Raw genomic sequence first — 6000 nt, 5'->3', positions numbered from 1 at the left:
ATGTTCCAAAAACCCGTCAGGACTCTCGGCACAGCCCAAATATGCAAAAAAAGTGGACATTTGTGGAAAGTCAATTTTTGACTTTTTCGTAAGGGGGGGTGGTTACGCATTTTTTCAAAATTTCAAAAACGGTCAAAAAACACTTTTGGGCAAGGGAGCGCCGAGAAATGTTCTAAAAACCCGTCAGGACTCTCGGCACAGCCCAAATATGCAAAAAAAGTGGACTTTTGTGGAAAGTCCATTTTTGACTTTTTCATAAGGGGGGGTGGTTACGCATTTTTTCAAAATTTCAAAAACGGTCAAAAAACACTTTTGGGCCAGGGAGCGCCGGGAAATGTTCCAAAAACCCGTCAGGACTCTCAGCAAAGCCCAAATATGCAAAAAAAGTGGACATTTGTGGAAAGTCAATTTTTGACTTTTTCGTAAGGGGGGGTGGTTACGCATTTTTTCAAAATTTCAAAAACGGTCAAAAAACACTTTTGGGCCAGATTGCGCCGGGAAATGTCCTAAAAACCCGTCAGGACTCTCAGCAAAGCCCAAATATGCAAAAAAAGTGGACATTTGTGGAAAGTCAATTTTTGACTTTTTCGTAAGGGGGGGTGGTTACGCATTTTTTCAAAATTTCAAAAACGGTCAAAAAACACTTTTGGGCCAGGGAGCGCCGGGAAGTGTTCTAAAAACCCGTCAGGACTCTCGGCACAGCCCAAATATGCAAAAAAAGTGGACTTTTGGGAAAAGTCCATTTTTGACTTTTTCGTAAGGGGGGGTGGTTACGCATTTTTTCAAAATTTCAAAAACGGTCAAAAAACACTTTTGGGCCAGATTGCGCCGGGAAATGTCCTAAAAACCCGTCAGGACTCTCAGCACAGCCCAAATATGCAAAAAAAGAGGACTTTTGTGGAAAGTCAATTTTTGACTTTTTCGTAAGGGGGGGTGGTTACGCATTTTTTCAAAATTTCAAAAACGGTCAAAAAACACTTTTGGGCCAGAGAGCGCCGTGAAATGTTCCAAAAACCCGTCAGGACTCTCGGCACAGCCCAAATATGCAAAAAAAGTGGACTTTTGTGGAAAGTCAATTTTTGACATTTTCATAAGGGGGGGTGGTTACGCATTTTTTCAAAATTTCAAAAATGGTCAAAAAACACTTTTGGGCCAGATAGCGCCGGGAAATGTCCTAAAAACCCATCAGGACTCTCAGCACAGCCCAAATATGCAAAAAAAAGTGGACTTTTGTGGAAAGTCAATTTTTGACTTTTTCGTAAGGGGGGGTGGTTACGCATTTTTTCAAAATTTCAAAAACGGTCAAAAAACACTTTTGGGCCAGAGAGCGCCGTGAAATGTTCCAAAAACCCGTCAGGACTCTCGGCACAGTCCAAATATGCAAAAAAAGTGGACTTTTGTGGAAAGTCAATTTTTGACTTTTTCGTAAGGGGGGGTGGTTACGCATTTTTTCAAAATTTCAAAAACGGTCAAAAAACACTTTTGGGCCAGGGAGCGCCGTGAAATGTTCCAAAAACCCGTCAGGACTCTCGGCACAGCCCAAATATGCAAAAAAAGTGGACTTTTGTGGAAAGTCAATTTTTGACTTTTTCGTAAGGGGGGGTGGTTAAGCATTTTTTTAAAATTTCAAAAACGGTCAAAAAACACTTTTGGGCCAGAGAGCGCCGTGAAATGTTCCAAAAACCCGTCAGGACTCTCGGCACAGCCCAAATATGGAAAAAAAATGGACATTTGTGGAAAGTCAATTTTTGACTTTTTCGTAAGGGGGGGTGGTTACGCATTTTTTCAAAATTTCAAAAACGGTCAAAAAACACTTTTGGGCAAGGGAGCGCCGGGAAATGTTCTAAAAACCCGTCAGGACTCTCGGCACAGCCCAAATATGCAAAAAAAGTGGACTTTTGTGGAAAGTCCATTTTTGACTTTTTCGTAAGGGGGGGTGGTTACGCATTTTTTCAAAATTTCAAAAACGGTCAAAAAACACTTTTGGGCCAGGGAGCGCCGGGAAATGTTCCAAAAACCCGTCAGGACTCTCAGCAAAGCCCAAATATGCAAAAAAAGTGGACATTTGTGGAAAGTCAATTTTTGACTTTTTCGTAAGGGGGGGTGGTTACGCATTTTTTCAAAATTTCAAAAACGGTCAAAAAACACTTTTGGGCCAGATTGCGCCGGGAAATGTCCTAAAAACCCGTCAGGACTCTCAGCAAAGCCCAAATATGCAAAAAAAGTGGACATTTGTGGAAAGTCAATTTTTGACTTTTTCGTAAGGGGGGGTGGTTACGCATTTTTTCAAAATTTCAAAAACGGTCAAAAAACACTTTTGGGCCAGGGAGCGCCGGGAAGTGTTCTAAAAACCCGTCAGGACTCTCGGCACAGCCCAAATATGCAAAAAAAGTGGACTTTTGGGAAAAGTCCATTTTTGACTTTTTCGTAAGGGGGGGTGGTTACTCATTTTTTCAAAATTTCAAAAACGGTCAAAAAACACTTTTGGGCCAGATTGCGCCGGGAAATGTCCTAAAAACCCGTCAGGACTCTCAGCACAGCCCAAATATGCAAAAAAAGAGGACTTTTGTGGAAAGTCAATTTTTGACTTTTTCGTAAGGGGGGGTGGTTACGCATTTTTTCAAAATTTCAAAAACGGTCAAAAAACACTTTTGGGCCAGAGAGCGCCGTGAAATGTTCCAAAAACCCGTCAGGACTCTCGGCACAGCCCAAATATGCAAAAAAAGTGGACTTTTGTGGAAAGTCAATTTTTGACATTTTCGTAAGGGGGGGTGGTTACGCATTTTTTCAAAATTTCAAAAATGGTCAAAAAACACTTTTGGGCCAGATAGCGCCGGGAAATGTCCTAAAAACCCGTCAGGACTCTCAGCACAGCCCAAATATGCAAAAAAAGTGGACTTTTGTGGAAAGTCAATTTTTGACTTTTTCGTAAGGGGGGGTGGTTACGCATTTTTTCAAAATTTCAAAAACGGTCAAAAAACACTTTTGGGCCAGGGAGCGCCGGGAAATGTTCTAAAAACCCGTCAGGACTCTCGGCACAGCCCAAATATGCAAAAAAAGGGGACTTTTGGGAAAAGTCCATTTTTGACTTTTTCGTAAGGGGGGGTGGTTACGCATTTTTTCAAAATTTCAAAAACGGTCAAAAAACACTTTTGGGCCAGATTGCGCCGGGAAATGTCCTAAAAACCCGTCAGGACTCTCAGCACAGCCCAAATATGCAAAAAAAGAGGACTTTTGTGGAAAGTCAATTTTTGACTTTTTCGTAAGGGGGGGTGGTTACGCATTTTTTCAAAATTTCAAAAACGGTCAAAAAACACTTTTGGGCCAGAGAGCGCCGTGAAATGTTCCAAAAACCCGTCAGGACTCTCGGCACAGCCCAAATATGCAAAAAAAGTGGACTTTTGTGGAAAGTCAATTTTTGACATTTTCGTAAGGGGGGGTGGTTACGCATTTTTTCAAAATTTCAAAAATGGTCAAAAAACACTTTTGGGCCAGATAGCGCCGGGAAATGTCCTAAAAACCCGCCAGGACTCTCAGCAAAGCCCAAATATGCAAAAAAAGTGGACATTTGTGGAAAGTCAATTTTTGACTTTTTCGTAAGGGGGGGTGGTTACGCATTTTTTCAAAATTTCAAAAACGGTCAAAAAACACTTTTGGGCCAGGGAGCGCCGGGAAATGTTCTAAAAACCCGTCAGGACTCTCGGCACAGCCCAAATATGCAAAAAAAGTGGACTTTTGGGAAAAGTCCATTTTTGACTTTTTCGTAAGGGGGGGTGGTTACGCATTTTTTCAAAATTTCAAAAACGGTCAAAAAACACTTTTGGGCCAGATTGCGCCGGGAAATGTCCTAAAAACCCGTCAGGACTCTCAGCACAGCCCAAATATGCAAAAAAAGAGGACTTTTGTGGAAAGTCAATTTTTGACTTTTTCGTAAGGGGGGGTGGTTACGCATTTTTTCAAAATTTCAAAAACGGTCAAAAAACACTTTTGGGCCAGAGAGCGCCGTGAAATGTTCCAAAAACCCGTCAGGACTCTCGGCACAGCCCAAATATGCAAAAAAAGAGGACTTTTGTGGAAAGTCAATTTTTGACTTTTTCGTAAGGGGGGGTGGTTACGCATTTTTTCAAAATTTCAAAAACGGTCAAAAAACACTTTTGGGCCAGATTGCGCCGGGAAATGTCCTAAAAACCCGTCAGGACTCTCAGCACAGCCCAAATATGCAAAAAAAGAGGACTTTTGTGGAAAGTCAATTTTTGACTTTTTCGTAAGGGGGGGTGGTTACGCATTTTTTCAAAATTTCAAAAACGGTCAAAAAACACTTTTGGGCCAGAGAGCGCCGTGAAATGTTCCAAAAACCCGTCAGGACTCTCGGCACAGCCCAAATATGCAAAAAAAGTGGACTTTTGTGGAAAGTCAATTTTTGACATTTTCGTAAGGGGGGGTGGTTACGCATTTTTTCAAAATTTCAAAAATGGTCAAAAAACACTTTTGGGCCAGATAGCGCCGGGAAATGTCCTAAAAACCCATCAGGACTCTCAGCACAGCCCAAATATGCAAAAAAAAGTGGACTTTTGTGGAAAGTCAATTTTTGACTTTTTCGTAAGGGGGGGTGGTTACGCATTTTTTCAAAATTTCAAAAACGGTCAAAAAACACTTTTGGGCCAGAGAGCGCCGTGAAATGTTCCAAAAACCCGTCAGGACTCTCGGCACAGTCCAAATATGCAAAAAAAGTGGACTTTTGTGGAAAGTCAATTTTTGACTTTTTCGTAAGGGGGGGTGGTTACGCATTTTTTCAAAATTTCAAAAACGGTCAAAAAACACTTTTGGGCCAGGGAGCGCCGTGAAATGTTCCAAAAACCCGTCAGGACTCTCGGCACAGCCCAAATATGCAAAAAAAGTGGACTTTTGTGGAAAGTCAATTTTTGACTTTTTCGTAAGGGGGGGTGGTTAAGCATTTTTTTAAAATTTCAAAAACGGTCAAAAAACACTTTTGGGCCAGAAAACGCCGTGAAATGTTCCAAAAACCCGTCAGGACTCTCGGCACAGCCCAAATATGCAAAAAAAGTGGACATTTGTGGAAAGTCAATTTTTGACTTTTTCGTAAGGGGGGGTGGTTACGCATTTTTTCAAAATTTCAAAAACGGTCAAAAAACACTTTTGGGCAAGGGAGCGCCGGGAAATGTTCTAAAAACCCGTCAGGACTCTCGGCACAGCCCAAATATGCAAAAAAAGTGGACTTTTGTGGAAAGTCCATTTTTGACTTTTTCGTAAGGGGGGGTGGTTACGCATTTTTTCAAAATTTCAAAAACGGTCAAAAAACACTTTTGGGCCAGGGAGCGCCGGGAAATGTTCCAAAAACCCGTCAGGACTCTCAGCAAAGCCCAAATATGCAAAAAAAGTGGACATTTGTGGAAAGTCAATTTTTGACTTTTTCGTAAGGGGGGGTGGTTACGCATTTTTTCAAAATTTCAAAAACGGTCAAAAAACACTTTTGGGCCAGATTGCGCCGGGAAATGTCCTAAAAACCCGTCAGGACTCTCAGCAAAGCCCAAATATGCAAAAAAAGTGGACATTTGTGGAAAGTCAATTTTTGACTTTTTCGTAAGGGGGGGTGGTTACGCATTTTTTCAAAATTTCAAAAACGGTCAAAAAACACTTTTGGGCCAGGGAGCGCCGGGAAGTGTTCTAAAAACCCGTCAGGACTCTCGGCACAGCCCAAATATGCAAAAAAAGTGGACTTTTGGGAAAAGTCCATTTTTGACTTTTTCGTAAGGGGGGGTGGTTACTCATTTTTTCAAAATTTCAAAAACGGTCAAAAAACACTTTTGGGCCAGATTGCGCCGGGAAATGTCCTAAAAACCCGTCAGGACTCTCAGCACAGCCCAAATATGCAAAAAAAGAGGACTTTTGTGGAAAGTCAATTTTTGACTTTTTCGTAAGGGGGGGTGGTTACGCATTTTTTCAAAATTTCAAAAACGTTCAAAAAACACTTTTGGGCCA

The sequence above is a fragment of the Corythoichthys intestinalis genome, chromosome 14 (genome assembly GCF_030265065.1).
Source record: "Corythoichthys intestinalis isolate RoL2023-P3 chromosome 14, ASM3026506v1, whole genome shotgun sequence".
NCBI classification, from domain to species: Eukaryota; Metazoa; Chordata; class Actinopteri; order Syngnathiformes; family Syngnathidae; genus Corythoichthys; species Corythoichthys intestinalis.
This window is presented reverse-complemented; position numbering follows the sequence as displayed.